The following is a 22,244-nucleotide window of genomic DNA, read 5'->3' as shown; positions in this document are numbered from 1 at the left end:
TTTGTTTTAAGATGCATTTTCTAAAGAATTTGAAGTGTGAAACACAAATGTATGTAATTATTTAGTGAGTTCAGTCCTGAGATGATCCCAGTGATATGGTACAAAAAAAAAAAAAAACAGAAATATTGGGAGGAACAAACCAAAATTTTGAGGGGGAAAATATGCATATTCTGTAAAAATCTGGACTGTTGAGGGGTGTGGTATACATACTTCTTAAAGCCTTACATAAAGAAATATGGACAAAAGCCATACATAATGTGAGGGAAAAGGATGAAAACTAGGAACCATACCTTTCAACCTCTTGGCACAAGAAATCTGGACAAAGCATGACATAATGTGCGGACAAAGGGCCAAATATATGGACATGTTTTAAATATTTGTCTTATAAACTTAGAAAGTGGCTAGAATAACAGAAGTTGTGTTAGCATGCATTGTCTGAATGACGTGAAGTCTGTAACTCAAAGGCATGCCATTATTTAGCAATCCTTAGATCATACTAGTAATTTGAAAGAAAACCACATGTTTTATGAAGACTAGACCAATAATCAGAGGCAAATAGCTGGACATTCTACAAAAAATCTGGACAGTTGAGAGGTATGCTAGGGACACACTTATTAACTATTGCTCTTACAAACTTAGAAAGTTGATTGAATGACAGGTTTTGCATTCCCATGAATTGCCAGACGGGTATGAAGTCTAAGACGCAAACAGATGAGCCTGCACACACACACTGGATAACTAATATGATGCATCCACACTCTATGAGGGTAACCATGCACACATTCCTGGTCCTGTAATATCTGCAGGAGGTGTTAAGAGGGACACTGCTATACCTGTATGTGACAGTATGGGCATTACAAGCTAGTTGCCTTGTGTGCATGGCAAATATCAATGGCAAATTTCACACTGACACAAATGGTATACATGCCATTAATATTGTCAAACACTTATGCATGCAGTGTGTGCATAAGATGAACAGGTAGCACACATGCATTTGGTGTAACAACTTGACTGATGTTCCGCACCATCAGACAATCATGTATATTCCACACAAAGAAAAGCTAGGTATGGACAATAAGCTGTGTGACAGGGCATGGTGACAAAGGTAGTGCACTTCTGTTACACATCACTGGAACATGTGTAGGGAGGTACACAAAATAGTTTGCATTGTACTCAGTTATCTGTGTGATGAAGGCTGCAAACCATCTTAGTATGCCCTCTGATGTGCATGTTCTACACATACTCAGTACTTGTGTTACAGTCTATGGAGTAGTCAGCACTGTGACCACATTAAGTGTGGCCTCTAGTCCAATACCCTTTATAAACACAAAATCAAACATCCTACAGCTAAATTTAGATTTGTTATTATAGATAGAATTATGCTTAAAACTAGAAACATAATAGGTTGTCATAGCATATTAAACAAGAAAGATAAGAAATGGATTATTTTATTGGGTGCACTTTTTTCTCCAGGACCCAATGAGCATCTATGATTAACCATTGAGATTTGTATGTTTGTTATTTAATGAGGGGGTATGGGTATATGTCCATGTTGCACTGAGGAATGCTTTTTAGTCTGCTAATTTTTTGTGTTATTTCATTGATTAAAAAGTTTTGTGAGCTGACAAATGTGTGCTGGCCTTCAGTTTTTCATTTGTATGTACCACTTACCCTCTACCCCAGGACACAGGTAACATACCTACTGGTATGATTATAGCATTGGATGTGCACATTATATTTGGGTGTTGTGTCTTTTTCATGATGTAACACATCCCTCCATGTGTCTCATCAATGCAGGTTTTGTCATTGCTGTGGCAGCAGTCTCTGCTATGTGTTGAAGTTGTGTGTATTATACTAATATCACAGTTATAGTCAATGATTGCCCATAAGCTGTAGTCCTTCAGGCAACTGTTTGGGCACAGCATGTGTATATCATCTGTGATGTTCATCACTTAACTAAGGGGCAGTCAAGAGCCTAGCAGACACCCCTGATGTACTGACCTGATCACTGGACCTGAGAATATATGTCAGATCACACATTTCAACATAGTGAGATGCCACTATGTCATGCACTGGTCTAACCATTTGGTGATATAGCTGTATATCACCACATGTGACAGTGCTGACTGAATACCACAGTGTGACTTTTTGTCAAATGCCTTCACCTGTTCAGGTCCCACAAGATGATACTGTTGTCATCATGCATGCCCTTACTGACATATTTGAGGACAACCCGCAGATGCAACTGACCTGATGTAGCAGTAATAACTCACACAGGTCTGTTGCATACACTTGGAATATTACTAGTGTACATGTAGAAGAGGTCCATGATGACATGTTGGTCTTCCTCACAGTTGAGGAGAATCAGAATGTCTCTATACATGCATGCATCAGGTGCTGTCACCCCAATGTAGGTGGATGAATGTTGATGTACAGCCTTGTATTGGAACATATGCCATGTGGAGGGTGTGTTGAACTGTGTATTCCACCTTATCAGAATGCTATATCTGCTGGGTTATGCCATAGGTGATCTGTGAAGTTGTCACAGCACATTGATTCCATGTGATACGCCTGGAGGAAGGTAACACAGTGTATATTGCCTATTGTGATCCAGCTTAGGGTTTTGACACAATCAGACATGCAAGTATCTTTGAGAAACCCCCCAAGTTGGGGATTAAGCCTTACATCACTTGGGTGAACAATTGGCTCACTGACAGAACATATCATATGACAGTTGGTAAATCAACCTGTACCAGTAGAGCTGTCACCATTGGCAAACACCAGGGATCTGTGCTTGGCCCTTCACTGTTTGAACTGTATTTCATGACAGTTCAGGCTAAAATATATGTTCTTTGGCTTACCAGGTTTGTTGATTCTTGCATACTGTCTGCAATCTTAAGTCCAGCAATGGTGATAACATAGTACAGGAGGAGCTGACAAACACAACTGAATGGTGACAAAGGCACACAATCTACAAATAAATGCAGAAATGTGTGTTTGTAATGCTGTCTATCTGAAAAGTGGAGTTCCAGGATATTCACAACATTGACAACAGTTCTGCTATGAAAAAAATGAGTGATGCAAGCACTTTTAACACAGTTAGATAGCAATCGGAACTTTGAGTACCAAGTGCTCAAGCTGCTATAGAAAGCCTTTGTGGTGCACATCATAAGTCACACCATCATATTGACATCTTAGGATTGTATGGCAGCACTGTAGCGAAACTGCATTACAGAATTAACAGAGTATAATGCTCTTACATGTACCTCACAAGACATATATAGCAGCTGGAGAGACCACAAGGCTTTCTCAGCAAGATAAATCAGGACCTACACGCCATGCCATGGTGTATGTGGATAGATTTAAAGGCATGGTCACTGTAAACTTTATTGTATAGGATGACATGACCTCTGCCTTTTCCCCAGGCTAGTCTCTGTCCTTGCCTGGTGGGAGTACTGCATATCCAAAAATGTAATATAGCTGATGACATCAGCAGTGTCTGTTGGGGACAAGATAGCAGTGTCCCACATGCTGGTGTAAAAGGCTGTCTGTAATGTCAAGCAACAGCTCACACATACCCCCCAGCTGACTGCAGTGAGAATATAACCCCTATCCATGTAAGCACATAGTATTTAACACATGTTCCACGGCACAAATCTGATCTTTACAGGACTGCAGGTGAACTTATAGTAGATGATATCAGCAGGCCATGTGGAAAAGAAGAGGTTGGGAGGCCTGTATGAAATACATGTGTAGGCATAAGCAAGTGTCAAAATACTGGCAATCCATCAGGACTGCAGGCAAACTTATAGTAGATGACATCAGCAGTCCATGTCTGAGTAATGTTTGGAAACCTGTATGAAATAGACGTGCAGGCATGTACAAGTATCAAAATATTGGTGATCTATATCATTAAGGAAGTAACTGTAGGATACATACTTTTGATCTTCTGTCTAGACACACACACCAAGTTGGCTGTAGTGAGAACAGAACCACTATCTATTTAAGTACAGCAACTACAGAAGAACACAGTCCTTAATGCACGCTCCACAGCACAAGTCGGATATATCCAAGAGTGCAGGTGAACTTATAGTGGATGAAATCAGCAGGCCATGTGGGAGACAAGAGGTTGGGAGGCCTGTATAAAATGGATGTGTAAGCATGTGCAAGTATCAAAATACTAGCAATCCATGCTACTGGAGAAGTAGCTGTGGATACACACATGTGCTCTTCTGTCTACACACACACACACACACACGCACTCACACACACACACACACACACACACACACACACACACACACACACACACACACACACACACACACACACACACACACACACACACACACACACACACACACACACACACACACACACACACACATGTGACTGCATTGAGAACAGAAACCTACATGGCACAAGTCTGATTTATAAAAGAATGCAGGTGAACTTATAGTAGATGACATCAGCAAACCATGTGGGGGAGAACAAGTTGGAAGGCATGCATAGGCACATGGCTTTATAGGTTCATACAAGGCTACTAGCCTAATAGTGCTAAGGTGTGTAGAAGCCTAGCTATGTAAAAACACAAGTTACCTTATTGAGCATAGTTGGATGGTTGTTTTTAGCAGGTTCTGTTTGTGAGCAGCACTAGCTGCACCTGTCCATGAGGGACACAGGTGCCAGCTCAGAGGTGACTGTACAATCAGCCAAACAGTAGTCAAGGTTGCGAATGAACAGGGCCATTGATTGGCACTGTCTCACATTCAGTGGGAGCCTATTGCAGCCTCTGGGTGACACCTATGTCCCACATAGACAGGCCCAGTTGTTGCTGATCACAAAATCACTCTGCTAGCAATGACCATCTAAATATGCTTAATAAGGGTACTTGTGTTTTTACACAGCTAGGTTTCTATTGCTTCTTATATAGTGATAACCATGTACTCCTAAACCTTACCAATACAATATGTGAGAGATGCAAGTATACAATGAATCTAGAATAAATGCTCTTTTTCCCCATGCATCAATGAACCAGCTATCAAACAGGTTGTCAGTACACACACTTCACCTTCTGAACAAGCCAAATACACAACACATAAACTCACATATGCCAGAGGTACTCATTAGAAGCTTACCAAAAGAGCAGAGACCTCACAAATTCAAATCTTCTGCACACATGACTGTCCCAACGGAACCCACTACACATAAAAACAAACTTATCTGTGTGTTACCCATAAAGCCCTAAAGGCAAAACACCTCAATATCAGTGTCTTGGTCAAAGGGAAATCCATAGTGAGACACAAAGATGTCCTCCTCACCAGGTTATACAAGGAGAAATTCACAGTTAGCTGTCAGGTGCAAGGATCTGCAAAGTCATGCACGCACTCAAGTCTCTCAACCACAACCACAGGTACATCTCTGTCATACTCTATGTTGGAGTAAATAACTTTTGACATACCTCACTGGACTATATGAAGAGAAATATGACTGACCTCTCAAATTATGTGTCCCAGACAGGTATGCCCATAGCCCTAAGCAGCATTCTGCCTTCACCCAGGATAATGCCTTAATACATACAAAAGAATTATCAACTTCAACAAATGGCTTAGCTACTGGTGTCAATCCAGAGAGATCCAGTATTTGTCAGCCTGGGATGATATGGTCAACAGATCATGCTGCTTTTTCAGGGATGGTCTTCATCTGTCACCTCTTGCCTTTTTGTTAGTGGGCAAGGTACATGCTTCTCCCATAGTGACTTTTTTAGGCAATGTCATAAGAACAAACTTCTTGATATAAAAATATTCTCAAAAGACAAAGTCAAGGTTATCTTGCTTAATGCTAGGAGTGTAAATCAGAAACTACACGCAATGGAGGCACTTCTTACTTGGAAAGATGTCAATGCTTGTGTAGCCACAGAGACAAGGTTTAGGGCCACAGAGAGTACTCTGGCCATGAGAGGCTATAACACCTTCCACAAGTTCAGGTTGCAAAATGAAAGTGAAAGAACCAAAGGAGGATGCACATGCATTTTCATAAAAATGTACCTCAAGACTGATTCAGCAGTATGACCCCCTAGAGTTACTACAAGTCCAAGCAACCTTAGAAAAACCCCTTCCATATCATTGTTAGCTACAGGTCCACCAACGTGAACCATGAAAACCACAGAGTGCCTTCCTGGACCTACTTGAGTCACTCATAATGCAGCCAAACACCTTAGTAGTGGGTAACTTTAACTATCGTTCCATCAACTGGGATACATATATGAGCTCAAACATGCCTGCCCTAAGGTTCCTGCACTTTGTAAACAAGAATTCTCTGGAACAGTTAGTCTGCATCTCCACAAGGGGCTTGAATGTCCTTGACCTACTACTCACTGACATGGGAGATCATTGCACTAACCCATGTGAGAGAACCTCCCAGATAAGGTCTGACTATAAATCAGTCACATTCAATGCAGCAATCATACCTGAACCCCCAGATCGAAAAGGTGGAAACATTTCTGCAAAGCAAACTATAGCCACATAAGCAATGGCATATATAGTTTCAAACCTACTGCTACCCCTGACAGTAAAGACTCCTGTACATAGGTTTTCACAAATTCCCTGTATGAACACCTTCACAAGTGTATACACTTAGCTGTACCAGAACTGATCAAAACTTGCTCATGAAAAAAAGTTGCCCTGGTGGTCATTTAGCATAAATAGATTATACAACAAGAGAAAGAAACTGATGTCCGGGAAAAAGAGGTAACAGTCTCAGCAGAAGAACACCCTCCATAGCTTGAACAAGCAAATTATACATCTTGTAAAGTCCTCTAAATCTAATTATGAAAGTAATTTAACATCCATAGCTAAGGATATTCACAAGGCATTCTTTAGCTAAGTCTGTAATGTAAAAGAGAAGGCCTGGCTTTGCAACAAATTCAGAGTGGATGGTATCACTCATAGTGAACCTGAGGACATAGCCAACCTGTTAGCAGACAGATTTGGCAACAATTTCACACCCCTGTCTTCACCAGTCATATTACATAGCATACCTGTCAAAAGTTCTCTTACCTATTATCGCCAAATAATGGGTCATAACAGCACTCATCAGTGCCAAAAACACAGCCTCTGTGGGACTGGATAACATCCCAGGCTGCTTAGCAAACAGTCTAAAGCAAGAGTTAGCAGAACCACTGGGTACTCTCTTCAACCACAGTCTAAGTACTATCTTTGTTCCTGAAGAGGGGAAAACAGAAACCATAATACCCTTGCACAGTCCCTCAACTGACCCAGGAAACTATACACCCATAAGCCTGACCAGCATTGTCTGTTGGCTTTGTAAGGGCAGATCATGCCTGTTAAACCTAGTGGAATTATTCGAGAGTGTCAACAAAGCCCTGGATGAAGGCAAATCAGTACATACTGCCTATCTCAACTTGCCCAAGGGCTTTGACACAACCCCCCACTGAGGCATCATTGCTGAACTCACCCACCATGGGATTAACCCATATGTCATTAGAAGGGTAGCCAGCTGGTTCACCAAAATAATGCATACAGTCATAGGTGTGGACTCCAACTCTACCAGCAGACATGTTACCAGTAGTGTTCCACGAGGGGCTGTGTTGGGCCCCCTGCTGTTTGGAATGTATTCCTTAGAAAATCAGGTGAAAAAGGATGGCCTGTGGATTAACAAGTTTGCTGATGACTGCAAACTGGGTGCAATCATTGAATCCATGAACAATGTCAGCATACTGCAGAAATGTGCTTATATACATAAATGATTGTTATCAAAGCCAAAGACTTAAAGTTAACCCAAAAGAATGCATTATTATCCCTTTTGGCAAAGGAAAAGTCCATGCAATCAATAATACCTCCTATGTTCTAACCCAATGGTGAGAGATTTGAGAATGCAGGTTGATGGCAAACTCAGCTATGATCATCATGAGGCAGACTTCACCTCATCCTATACCAGACAGATGACAGTGGCATGCCTTTTAATCTAGCCATATACATCATGCTATGGTTTGTAGGCCCTGTGTTATCTTCCTGAGAAAGCCCTGTAGTTTCTCCAGCTGCTGCATGTGTATTCTGTTTTTCCTGCATACTTTAAAACCACTGGAGTAGAGAGAATGAAATTGTAAAGGGACACAATGCTACAGACTGCTACAGCTTAACTCCATATTTGTGTGGTGCAGGCTGAAGCCAATGCTGTCAATGCTGGTGAAATTAGGCCTAGGCTGAGAAGGAGAACAGTGTTCAGGCCCTGGGTTACTTTTCAAATGCTACATGACCTGGAGATTGCAAAGCGCTACAGGATGGACAGGGACACATTACAAGAACTCTGCCAGCTCTACATCCCTCAAATCAGAGCCAGAGCCAACCAAATGGAACCCATTCCAGTGGAATCTAAGGTATGTGTAGCCCTTAGAATATTAGCTACAGGTACCTTTGAAAGACCAACTGGTGACATGATGGGAGAGTCACAGGCATCAGCATTTAGGATCCTCCTCCAATTCAATACATGCCAGTGAGCACTTATGTTTTTCCCATAGTTTTGAGGAGAAGGCCAGCAATATGTATATATTTATTTATTTATTGACATTTATTAATATTTGGTAACCAGGAAAATCCAGCTGGGTCACTAACCCATTTTCAGTGAAGACCCAGGGAGAAATGTTCCAGTAGTACAAGAGTAGGCATTCAGAGATTACACAGAGAGATTATACAATATTAAAAATTCTAAAAGACCTTGACGTACATATCCAGAAGGATACAAGCAAAATATTTTATACAGTAATTGTTACAGTATTACTGATACACAGCATATATTAGGTCTAAGGTGATTTAAAATATATGTAAAATTACATATATAATACATATTTACTTATATGTATATAATAGAGTATATGGTACCAATAACAGCATTTGTCAGAAAAAAAGTCTGTTTAGTTTTTGACATGAAATTGCAGGCATCTAATTTGTAGAGTAGAGCTTATTTGTTATGATGTATTAGAGGTTTAGTGGAAAGGAAAAGATACAATAAATAGTGAAGAAGTAAGGGAGAGAGAGTTAATAGACAGGAGAAGGCTAGTTTTCGACATATAAGAAAAGGTTGTAGTGAGAAATATGATAAGGCGGTTAATGTGAGAATAAGTTATACAACATGTGGGAGAGATGAATGAAGAAGATTGCATAAAAAGAACAGAGATGTAGTGAAGAATAGGACAGAGTTAGATAGTAGTTCTGGAGGGATAGACTATAGAGTAGTAGCCTAATGATAGCTTAAGGGATAGATATGAAGAGTGAGGAGGAGGAGGGGTGGAGGTAGGGAGACAGATAAGTATAGTAGTCAGTGTAGGAACAAGGGCAGATATGGGAGTTGAGGTACTAACCTTTCAGTCTAAGTATGAACGTATTAAAGGATTCATTAGTAGTGATATCTGAAGGTAGGGCATTCCAGAGTTTAGCTATGGCATAAGAGTAGAGGCAGTGTCCGGCTCTTTTAATAGGTCTATGTTCTTTTAATAGTAGTTTGTTAGTAGACGTGGAGATTTCTAGATGGGGAATAGGGTTGTAAGATAGGCTTTAATGTGAGGCAGATATCAGATTTTTAGATTATTTTGTGGAGGAGTGATAGTTGCACATGCTTCAGGTAGATGGGGAGTTCTAACCATTGTAGTTTATTAAGAGCATGGCAGTGTAGTGTGAGGTTAGTTACACCAGTAGCAAATTTTGCAATTTTATGGTAGCAAGATCTGAGTTTGTTCTTTAGGGATGAATGGAGGTTAGTGTGTATAGGGGACCTGTTAAGGATGGAAGGGAGTAGACGGGTATTGGCCAGTGTTATTTATTTGCAGCATCCATGAACTGTTTGTGTCTGTATAGTTTACCGACTTTGATATGTGTCTTTTTGATTGTATTGAGTATATGATGTTTGACGGTAAGTCTGTTGTCTATAGTAATACCTAGTAGTTTTGCTTCAGTTACTATTTCAATTTGAGTTTTGTTCTGGGAATACATTTTGAATTTGTCTGTGAATGGTTTTGGTGAAAAATAATAATAGCTTAGATTTATTTGGGTTCAGCAGTAGTTGGGCATTATTTAGCCAGGTCTCAACAGATGTAAAAGCATCTTGTGTGATTTTTAAGAGATCTTGAGGGTTATTGGAAGTAGAGGTGATAGTAGAATCATCAACATATTGGATGAGTGTTCTTTGAAGTAAGGCAATAGGAAGTTTGTTGATGAATATATTGAAGGTAAGGGCCAAGAAGGGTCCCTTGAATGCTCCAGTGTTATTTACCATGTATTCAGATAGATAGGTTGCCATTTGACACATTGTTGACTGTCAGTTAGATAACTGAAGAACCATTTTAGGGTGGTTTGAGAGCATCCTAGTAAAGAAAGCTGTTGTAAAAACTTATGATGTGCCACTGTATTGAAGGCTTAGTAGGATTACTGAAGTTAATTGCCCTAAGTCCATAGTTTTGTTCATGATCTCTGTGAAGGGTAGCAGTGCTGTGGAAGTACTGTGTGCTGGTTAAAATCTGTGTTGGTTGGGAGATAGAAGATTGTTGTATAGGAGAAATGTTATAAGTTGTAAGTGAATACACTTTTCTAGTATTTTTAGAAAGAGGGAATAGAATAGAGATAGGCAGGTAGTTTGATAGTTCACTGTTTTTTCCACCTTTGTGTCAGGGAATGATAATGGATTTTTTCCAGAGTTTGGGGATGTAGGATTCAGAGATGGACCTATTGATTAGTATACTAACTGGGTTGGCTATTGCATCAGTGGCATGCTTGAGGTATTCTGATAGCCAGACTGTACACATGAACTACCACATAAGTGGTAGTCTACTTAACGCCGAAAGTGTGATAAGAGACCTTGGGACACAGGTGGACAGTAATCTCTCCTTTGATAATCACATCGCCACAGTGGTCAGGAAATCCTTCTACATGGCTCACCTCATCACAAAATTTCTCATCCAGAAAAAAAGAGGTCATTGTTCCCCTCTACTCATTACTCATTAGACCCATTATAGAGTACAATGCCCCTTTTGGCATGTACCTCACAAGACATCTACAACAACTGGAAAGGCCACAGAAATACCTCACAAAGAGGATTACTGGCCTCAAACAGATGCCCTATGCAGACCGTCTAACAAAACTCTATCTTTACTCCGTCACATATCGCCTACTCAGAGGCGATCTCTGCCTAACATACAAAGCTATGTCAAACCCAGATCTGTTGGACATGCTCCACTTAAAGAATTCCCAATCCCTCTGAGCTACACGCTCTAGGGACCTAAACCTTGTTACCACATGTTGGAGGGATAGATTCCTGCCCCAGAGACTTCCCATACTCTGGATCAGACTACCTAACTATGTCAAACAGAGCTCCTCATTAGCACTCTTCAAGAAAAATCTTGATGATTGGATGGGAAATAGGAAATTCACCCCAGGGATCACTTCTGTGGCTCTGCGCGACAGGGGCAAAGGGAAATAATTTTCTTGGGTGGCAAAAGCCAGGGTACCTTTTTGGCTAGGCTTATATAGGCCCTTTGGCTAATAGCCTAGTACCTACCTATGAACCTATGAACCTATGATAGAAGATTGTCAGCCACAAGGGAGCAAGGGTTTAGTTTGGTCAGAAGTTTGTGAATGAGTGAGGTTGGTACAGATAGTAATGAGAAAGTGGTTGGTATAGGTGTGTCTGTACATATGTGGTGGGGAAGTGGAGGGGTATTTGTAGTGGGGTTTGTGTTTTTATAGTCTGTTTGTGTTAGAGTTACAGTGTGACTGGAGTTGTTACTAGGAGGTGAAAGGTTTACAAGTTTTTGCATACTTTCGATAAAGTGTGAGTTAAACAAGTCAGCTATTTTAATTGGCTCCATATTTGGGGGTGTAGATGGATTTTGAGATGTGCCAGGAGTGAGGAGAGTGGGATTATCAGAATTTTTTAGGTTTGCTAGCTTTACAGGTCAGCTGTTGAGAGAAGTATATATATTTTTTTATCTTTTTTTATCAGCAATGACTAGTTTTTTGGTCTTGTTGTGTAGTTGTTTGCATTTTAATTGGTTAGTTTCATTATTATGTCTTTGCTAATTGTTCCAGGCTTGGTCTCTAGTTAGTAATATTTGTTTGGTGGGCTTTGTAAGCCATGGAGAATTGTTTATGTGTGTTTGTTTGGTTCATAGAGGGGATAGGCAATTGCAGGTGTCTAGGAAGATTTTGTTGAAGTGACCCAAGGCACCGTCCAATGGTAATGTCTTCAGTGGGGTCCAGTTTATAGGTTTTAGTATACTGTTAAACAGCTGTTAATTGAATTTGGTTAGATTTCTGGATGTTTTATAATTATGAGGTTTAGCCATATGTGGAGGAATTTTATAGATTAAAACTGGGGAGTGGTCACTAAGGACATTCGAAAGGGTATTTGAATTGGAGTATTTAAAGGGATCATTTACCAATCCAGTGTAGTACCTGACTGATTATTGTTTTGCATTCTTGTTGGGCTGGTGATAAGTTGAGTGTAGCCATGTAGGTATATACTATTTGTTGGTGGAATAGAGATCATATTTTGCCAGTTGATATTTGTGTCACCCATGATAATAGTTTCATATGTGATGTTCTCTGATGTCCAGGAGAGAAAGTCTTTGAGAACTGGAATGTTGTGGCCAGTGGATTTATAAATTACTCCAGCACATAGTTGTTTAGAGTTATTCATTTGCATGGATGCTAAGTGTATTTCGGCATTCTCAAAGAATGGGACAGGTTTGGAGAGAAGGGTAATTGATAAGTTGTTACAATAGATTAATGCTACATCTCCTGCTTTCTTGTTGGTTCTGTAATTTCTTAAGGTGTTATATCCTGGAGGGACAATTTCACAATCCTGGATGTGAGGCTTTAGCCAGGTCCCAGTAACTGCTACTATATTTGAGGAGTGGAGTGTTAGCCATGAGTGAAATTCTGTTATTTTGTGGCATATGCTACATATGTTTAGTGTGATTAGTAATAACTTTTTAATGGGGGTGGTTGATGGGAAGTGGGTGATTGTGTGGGTCCAGGATTGGGGTGGATATCGCCACATAAGGATAGTTTGAGGTGGTGAGTTATGAGGTTATGGAGAAAGCTGGCCTTGTTAGTATGCCTGGATAATTTATATGTTATTGATAGAATTTTTACAGATGCTGGGACGAGTTTGAATTTAGTTAGGAATCTATAGTTATGATTAATTAAGGAGGATGTGATATCAGAGAAACTGTCTATGTAGACTTCTAAGGGGAAGATCGAGTGCATGCTTTGGGAGGTGCTATTAGTGTGTGCTTGAAGGAGGTGGCTTGTGATAGTAGGCAAAATAAGGAGATTAGAGATATTAAAAAGATGGTGTGATGAGATTGAGAAAGCATATTGCAGTTATATAGTGGAAGAGAAAAAAGGGTGCGGATGTAGGGTTACAGAGTAGAGTAGAGAAAATAAAGGGATATGTAAGCTGTAATAGTGTTGTTGAGGTATGTGCTAGAGAGTATTGTGCTTGGACAACACCTGTAAGTAGATACAGAAATAGATATGATAATTGGTTAGTTAAGGGTAGTGTTAATTAAGTGTGATTCTATTGGATGGTGGTATTAATGGGGAGAGGTTTAGGATAAAATACATGTAATTACAGTGGGGGTGGGTGAGAATGGGGGTAGGGTAGAGGAGCGAAGTAAGCCCGAGCAGATCGAGGGTGAACGGAGCAGGATAGCACAGGACCGTGTTTGCAGCAGCTTACATAAATAATCATTAAGCCCCTTACATTAACTGCAGTACAGACCTACCAGGTAGCACACTACCCTGTAGTACTGGGTGCTATCGATTGTACTCATGTACACATTAAGGCACCACTTGGTGAGCAGGGTACACTCTTCATGAACTGCAAAGAATACCACTCCATCAGCTATCAAGTCCTGTGTAATGCTCAGGATATTTACTGGGGGATGTTGGCTATGCACTGGAACCATGGCTGATGACAACCATCAGAAGCATGCACTCACCCACAGAAGAAGGGTCTATATCAGGTAGTCAAAGTTCCGCAACTCCGAACACCTAATGGTCGAAACATTATGTTTGAAGCTGCAGAACTTCAAGTATGTAAAAAAAAATAACTACACAGCAGATAAAACAATAATTTGTTGTAAGCAGGGGGGAAATCCCCCCTGCATCCCCCACACCCCCCGCTACTTATATATACCAACTCCAAGATCGCACCACATTGAAGTGAATGGAAACCTGCGCTTATGGAGATTTCCATTCAAACGCTCAAACTTTTAAAAATTCGAATGTATGGTCTTGACCATATGTGGTTCGAACTTGTAAAAGTTCGACTACATGATAGGAACCCCAGAAGAATGCTATAATGTAGCACATGCACAAACCAGAAACATCATAGAGTCTGTGTTTGGTCTACTGAAGTCATGGTTACTGTACCTAGATACATCTGGTGGAGCCCTGCAGTATAATCCATGCACATGTACACAAATATTCACAGTATTTGCTATGTTCCACAATCTGATCCTGTGGAAACAGCTGCAGCAGGATCAGCAAGGGGAAGGCCCACACATCTCCTCACCAATGCCTAGGACACCAAAGCCATAGTCACAGGAGGGCTTGGAGGGGGAACTACCAGCTGCTGTGGCTGGAGGCAGACAGATGTGTGCTCAGTATTCCCTTGTTTTGGCTAAGAGACAATGCATAGCCCATTCACCTAGTAGCCTAATACCTTTCTCCAACTTACATATATATAGTAAACTTGATGCAAGCAACTGACACAACCTTTACCTCCCCATGTATTGGCGGTGTACTGCTTGCATCAGAGAGAGTCAACCCTGAATGAAAACTGTGTCAACTGCTGCATTTGCAAGGTAAGTCCTGAACCTAGAGTGTATTCTTTAATAATATTATGGCATATCATTGTATTTCATCACTTGTTACAGTAAGCAACTAAAAGGTGGGAGATTTCTACAAACATTACAGTAACATGTGACAGCAGAGACTTATTTGACTTACATGTGTCCATTAGTAAGTAGAAGGCCTCAGACATCAAAGATTCACCCAGTCATACCACTCAAAAGTACTGATGATCACTGCATGCTCTCAGTTTAGTACCATACATTTGTACTGGAAAATCATTGGAGAGAGAAGGTAGAAAGTAATCATACACATTGCAGTTTCTGACTTCACAACCTTCATAAGATCAAATGACAGGCAAGATACAAAAACAAGGAGCGTAACAGCAACAACATAACCCTGTTTGTGCCATAGCAGTAACTCACCTCTGACCCCCCCTAAAAGTGCAGTTTATCCTTGTTTGTGCCATCCAACCTGCCCTTCAATTACTTGCAAATGCATATCATATTATTGCCAGTTAATATCCTCACACATTTTAAGGGTATTGCTATAGCATGGATTACAGACTGTATGTCTCAGAGTACTGGTGAGATAACTGATGAATGACCAGGAAACAGAGAGGTAAGACAGAGCTGTATATTTGCAAGCAATAATCATAACAGGTTGAGTGATCACTAAGTGCACTAGACCAAGTAAAATAATAAATAAGTTTATAGATTTAAGCCTGGCCAAATAGCCCATGTGAGAATCAAACCCTGCACCTTGTGTCTCTAAGAGCAAATATCTTAACTATTATGCCAACCACACAATGGTGGGTTATGATCTGATATCAGTGTATATTCTGCTCAGGTTGGTTGTGTGATGAATGACTTCAGTTCTTGGCTGCAAAGCTGTTTGTGTGGAAAGAGGGATAAGGCACCCATCCTGTTTTCTGAAGGTGCATTGGAGTGAGAGTTGATATCCAAACCTATGTAGACATATCACATGTGTACTAACATTTTCTACAGTGTATGTCATAGATTGCTTTTCCTCATCTCAGCTATTTCTCTTTTCTTTTCTTTTCTTTTATACTGAGTAATTCTAAACACATGATGGAGAAAACACAGTTTGCAAACAAATGAGGAGGAGGGTGGATGTTAATGAAACAGAACCTGTGAATTGTGCACTGCTTACTTGCATTTCCAACAATGGCAGACCTACATGCAACACTTTTGTAAGCGTAACCTGACACACCCACCTGATGATATAAGCAATCACAGTTTCCATCCCATAAACACAAACACTGAGGGAGTGCCTGCACAATATGAACATTCCTACATGGATCCAACTTTTTTTGGATTCAGCAAGTCTAATGAGTTGAGACCTCATTTGCATATTCACTGTGCTGACAGCCCTGAATCTACAGTTAGCAACTGTTTATCTAGGGGAAACTGAAGGTGAGCCAAAAGATGAATACAGAATAGAGGGTATTACATTTGTTCCTGTTTTGAGCCTTTGCTCTAGCATGCCTCTCCACTGTATAGATTTTTGCAGAATGTCCAGTTTTTGGCTCATATTTTTGGTCTGTTCCTCAAAAACATGTTTTTTTGTTTTAGAGAGATCACTTGGATGATCTAGGGATTAAAGGCCCTAAATAATGACATGGAATTTCAGTTTCAGACTTCATAACCTTCAGAAAATGCATTCTAAAAATCCTGTTATTCTAGCAACTTTCTAAGTTAAAAAGTGCAGTATTTAAAATGTGTTCAGATGTCCTGTTTTAAGAGGCTGAAAGGTATCATGTAAGAGATCAAGTAGTATGCAAAGCTGTTAACTGCTGCTACTGCTGCAAACCTCTTGCTCTATCAATTTTCTAAGTTTGTAAGAGCTATATTTAAAAATGTCCCTATTTCTGGCCTCTCCCACCCATTATTTATGGCTTTGCCCAGGTGTCTTGCCCTAAGAGGTTGAGAGGTATGGTCTGCCTTACTTTCGATGTCTACTGTTCATTTGGGGACAGAGCAGCAAAGCTGCATTCTGCAAACCTGTTGTTCTATCAATTTTCTAAGTTTGTAAAAGCAATATATAATTAGTATCCCTATTACTGGCCCTTTGTCCCCCCATTGTTGATGGCTTTCTCCAGATTTTTTGCTCTACGAGGTTGAGAGGTATGCCATGTAGACTAGTTTGCATACCTCTCAACTGTCCAGATTTTCACAGAATGCCCAGATTTTTGCTTCATATTTTTGTTCTGTTACTCATAAAATTTTTGATTTTCTGCCAAATCACTGTAATGATCGGAGGGTTGAAGTCACTAAATAATGACATACATTTGAGTTTCCGACATCATAACCTTCAAAAAATGCATTCTAACAAAAATCCTGTTATTCTAGCAACATTCTAAGTTAAAAAGTGCAATATTTAAAATATGTTCAGATTTCCTGTGCTACGAGGCTGAGAGGTATCATGTAAGAGGTCAAGTAGTATGCAAAGCTGTTAAGTGCTGCAGCTGCTGCAAGCCTCTTGATCTATCAATTTTCTAAGTTTGTAAGAGTTATATTTAAAAAAAATGTCCCTATTTCTGGCCTTTTTTCCCCCATTATTTATGGCTTTGCCCAGATGTCTTGCCCTAAGAGGTTGAGAGGTATGGTCTGCCTTACTTATGATGTCCACTGCCCATTTGGGGATGGGGTAGCAAAGCTGATTTCTGCAAACCTGTTGTTCTATCAATTTTCTAAGTTTGTAAAAGCAATATATATAATAAGTGTCCCTATTTCTGGCCCTTTGTCCCCCATTGTTGATGGCTTTCTCCAGATTTTTTGCTCTAAGAGGTTGAGAGGTATGCCATGTAGATTAGTTTCTTGCATACCTCTCAACTGTCCAGATTTTCACAGAATGTCCAGATTTTTGCCTCATATTTTTGTTCTGTTACTAATAAAATTTGTGATTTTCTGGCAAATCACTGGAATGATCTGAGGGTTGAAGTCATTAAACAATGACATACATTTGAGTTTCAGACTTCAAATCCTTCAGAAAATGCATGTTAACACAGACCCTGTTCTAGCAACTTTCTAAGTTTGTATGAGTAATATTTAAAATTTGTCTTTATTTTTGGGTCTACCCCCCATTTTGTCAGGCTTTGTCCTGATTTTTAGCACTAACAGGTTGAGAGGCATGGTTCCATGGTTGTATTCAAAAAGTTTTCGAATATAGATGGAACACCAATACGGAATCTACACTGTTGCTTCCTACCATGTTGAATTGCTCCAACATGTTTCCTGGAATAATTTGCATTTTATTTGGCTGCTTATGCAGCCGATTACCATGCCACAATGTTTAACTAGTGTCTGTTGGGGTATGCGCCTCTACACTGGGCTTACTGAATTAAAATTTTACTGTGGCCATGTGCACATTGACCCGCAGACACAGTTAAAAAACACTGTGTACGCATTATTGAATTTCCCCCCATTCTCTTGACCACTTGATATACTTACCAGAAGATTCAACCAGTCACTCTAATCTTCTCTTTTGCTGCTGGCTGTTATATTTCATTTCTTTCTCAGCTATATTTAAAAGAAAGAAGGTCAACCTTGTTTACCTTTATTTAAATGGTGTCTACATATAAATATAAATGTCAGAAATCCTCTCTAAACATTATTATTTTTTTTTTCATTTTTTATTTTTTAATTTCACTTGCATATGCATACTTGTATGGGTTAGTACAAAACTATATTAATATTCCCTTTCATTCAAGAGGATAATAGTAAAATATCAACAGGGTCTTGAATGTTGTTTTCAAAAAGCATGTAAATCTTTGTTCTGGTATAGCTGAAGTACAAATGCTGAAATGTGTCAGTTAGTGGAAGCGTACAGTTCCTTTTCTGCAGAAGTAATTTAATTACTAAAATACAGCAGGTTCTCAGAAAACGTTTTGCTTGTCATTCAGTTAGCACATAACTCCCAACCCCTCAATCAACCGGCAATCTGTGTAGGATATGTTGTGTGGGATTTTAGCCATGTTGTACGTGCAGCTAGAAATACTTCTGAACAACTGTTTCAGTTATATTTGTGTGGCCTATGCAAAACTAACTTCAAGTAATGATACCTATTACAACTCTTTCCCTGCAATAGTAAAAACATATATAAATATGTAATTGTCATTCTTATTTCATAACTCTATTTATCCAGACATCATTACTGATACCTGTAAAGTGCTACATGATTTACACAGTTATATATACAGATTATTATTTTATTATACTTAACTTGACATTTCTATTTATTATTATAATTTGTTAAAATTTTTCAATATTCCTCTTAGTTCAAAAGATGCAAGTATGATTACAGACATGCGCCTGATTTCCAATACATTTTATAACAACAGTACAACTAGTATTTTCAGCTATAGAGATTGTCTTTTGCAAATAAATGTATTGATGTCAAATTGTTAACTATCTCTCTCTCTCTCTCTCTCTCTCTATATATATATATATATATATATATATATATATATATATATGGATCTACTTCATATGTTCAACACCTCAAAATGCCAAATTTCATACGGCTGAGACCATATGATCGACATTTGAAATGTCAAACACATGAAATACATAAGTAAAAAACAAATAGCACTTACCTAAACACTGCTAGCAGGGGAGAAAGCACCCCTGCACCCCTCCGAAATCGCACTACAGTGCAGGAATGGAAATCTTTCCATTCCGCACTGTATGGCGATGCCAGTTCTGCATTGTCAGCATTTCAAATGTCGATCATATGGTCTCAGTCATATGAAATTCGGCATTTTGAAGTGACAGCAATGTGAAGGGACCCATATATATATATATATATATATATATATATATATATATATATATATATATAGATAGATAGATATAGATATATATAGATAGATATAGATATAGACATAGATACATATAGATATAGATATACAGATATTTAACAAATTTACATCAATACATTTATTTGCAAAGACAGTTTCTATAGCTCAAAATACTAGTTGTACTGTTGTTATAAAATGTATAGGAAATCAGGAGCATGTCTGTAATCATGCTTGCATCTTTTGAACAAAGAGGAATATTGAAAAATTTTGACAGGTTATAATAATAAATAGAAAAGTTTTACTTCTAAATTTTGAACTTTCAAAACGTTAAATTTCTTATGGTGAAGACCATATGATCAAAGTTTTGAAACTTCAAACTGTCTAATTGGAGATCGCCATACAGCGCAGAACAGTTCATTTACCATTTTCCTCATTGTAGTGTGATCTCGGAGTTGGTATATTTAATTAGCAGGGGGTCTGGGGGTGCAGGGAGAAAAGCCCCTGCAAAAACGTAAAAAAAAATATTTTTTTGTTTTTGTTTTTTTATTTTCTATTTAAATTTTAAAGTTTTAAAGCTTCAATCTTATGGCCTTGACCATAAGAAATTTGACGTTTTGAAAGTTTGAAATTTAGAAGTGCACCCATATATATATATATATATATATATATATATATATATATATATATATATATATATATATATTATTTTGGCAGTCTAGGGCCATCTGCAGATTTCCATGAAAAGTTTGAGATAGCTGTGAACATCAGAAACATCCATAGTGCATCCATTATTTTTCAATAAATTCATGTATCATTGGATCCATGTTCACAAGTGGTGAATTTCGATGACATACTTTAGATACATTTTGATCCCTTGATACTATGATCCCTTGTCATACATATGTAAGTTAGCCTGATTTGCATATAATATGCATAAGCAGCTCTGAATTCTTGCCACAAGGTTGTGGATTGCCATATTAATTCACAAATAGCCAAAATAGCTGGCAAATATATTAGGATACTGAAGACAAAAAAGTAATTATTTTTTTATTATTTATTATATAGTTATTAATACATTATTATTATTTTGCAAGACATACTTTAAAAATTATTTTAACACTGCTTAAAAGGTCACCTGCAATGATGTTGATGTATACTGGTTAAGAAAGAGATGTGTTAAGGCAGCTAAAGGAACACAACGTGTGTTTTTTGTATTTGAATGGTATACCCCTACAGTGCCTATGTATACTTCACTTGCTTGTTTTCTACCTACAATCACAGTGCTGTTATTCTTTGTATCCTATCTAGAAAATATGATTGTATCAATGTAACGTACAACATGTAGTTTCATTTTGTACTTGTATCTGAGATTGAATCAATATTTGTATCTGTACATTGTACATGCATTGTATGATTATTTATAAATGTGTAGCTTTTTTCCCCAGGCCTCTTCTGAAAAAGGACATTTTGTCCAGTCAGACTTTCCTGGTAAACAAATGTAAAATAAAATTAATAAATAAAAATATACTGTCCATGTGCTGATACCATTGCCTGAGTGGTAATGTTCTTTGTCCTACAGAAGTTGCATTTCATCTCATGAGCTATGAAATTCAGTAGTGATTGCAGCAAATGAACATTACAGAAGTGTGGTGTACTGATTGTTCATACTTTGGATTTAGTACAGAGATTTCAGTGTGAAAATTGCAGGAATAGGCAACTGTGCTGAATCTGATGTTCTGGTACTGACAGTAAAGAAAAAAGTACATGTCAAATGGCAGAGGACATGGCAAATTGTTTTTTGGCTGATTACTGTGATTAAATGAATTGTAGTTAATATAAGACTGCAATTTGCATGGATATATTGAGATTTCTTCAGTTATTCATATTTGTTTATCTTAACAGCTATTGTGAGTGGGAGGAATAGCTAGCCAATACTTTGCACTTTAACAGCTGATGCCATCCAAACATTACTCTCTGAATATCTTACAGTAGCCTTTTTATGTTTTTAATGTAGTACTAATGGAGAATAAGGGATCATCATTTTTGGCAACATTTTCTTCAATTTGCTATTGTTGTGCTGACAGTCAGGACAAGCCTAGCAGCTCATAATGAACAATTATTCTACCCATCTACTCAGACTCAGTGATGATGTACTTCCTGGTCTGTGCTGTTTGTAACCTCAGCAAGTCTCAAAATTACACTTTCTATCACTCTGCAGCATCACGAACATCTCAGCTGAACTACAAAGAGAACAAAGCAGAGTGGAGGCTGCATTTTACATGTTGAAGGACACTCCTCTGGATTCAAAAGCAAATAGTACAATGCAAGAGAGAAAATTGTGTGATGATATTAGTACACAAGTCTGGGTTGATTCAAAGATTTACTTACTGCATCCACACAAAGCCAAGAAATACTCCATCTAGCATATCAGGCATGAGATGGAATGGGCGACATTATGATAATGAGGTCAAATGTCAATGAATACATGATGGAGCGATTCAGAGATATATAAAACTTGCACCTTGACCTACAATCACTAGTGTAGCTGGATG

The sequence above is a fragment of the Protopterus annectens genome, chromosome 2.part1, assembly GCF_019279795.1.
Source record: "Protopterus annectens isolate FY-2018-M chromosome 2.part1, PAN1.0, whole genome shotgun sequence".
Taxonomy (NCBI): Eukaryota; Metazoa; Chordata; order Ceratodontiformes; family Protopteridae; genus Protopterus; species Protopterus annectens.
Note: the sequence above shows the minus strand (reverse complement) of the source record.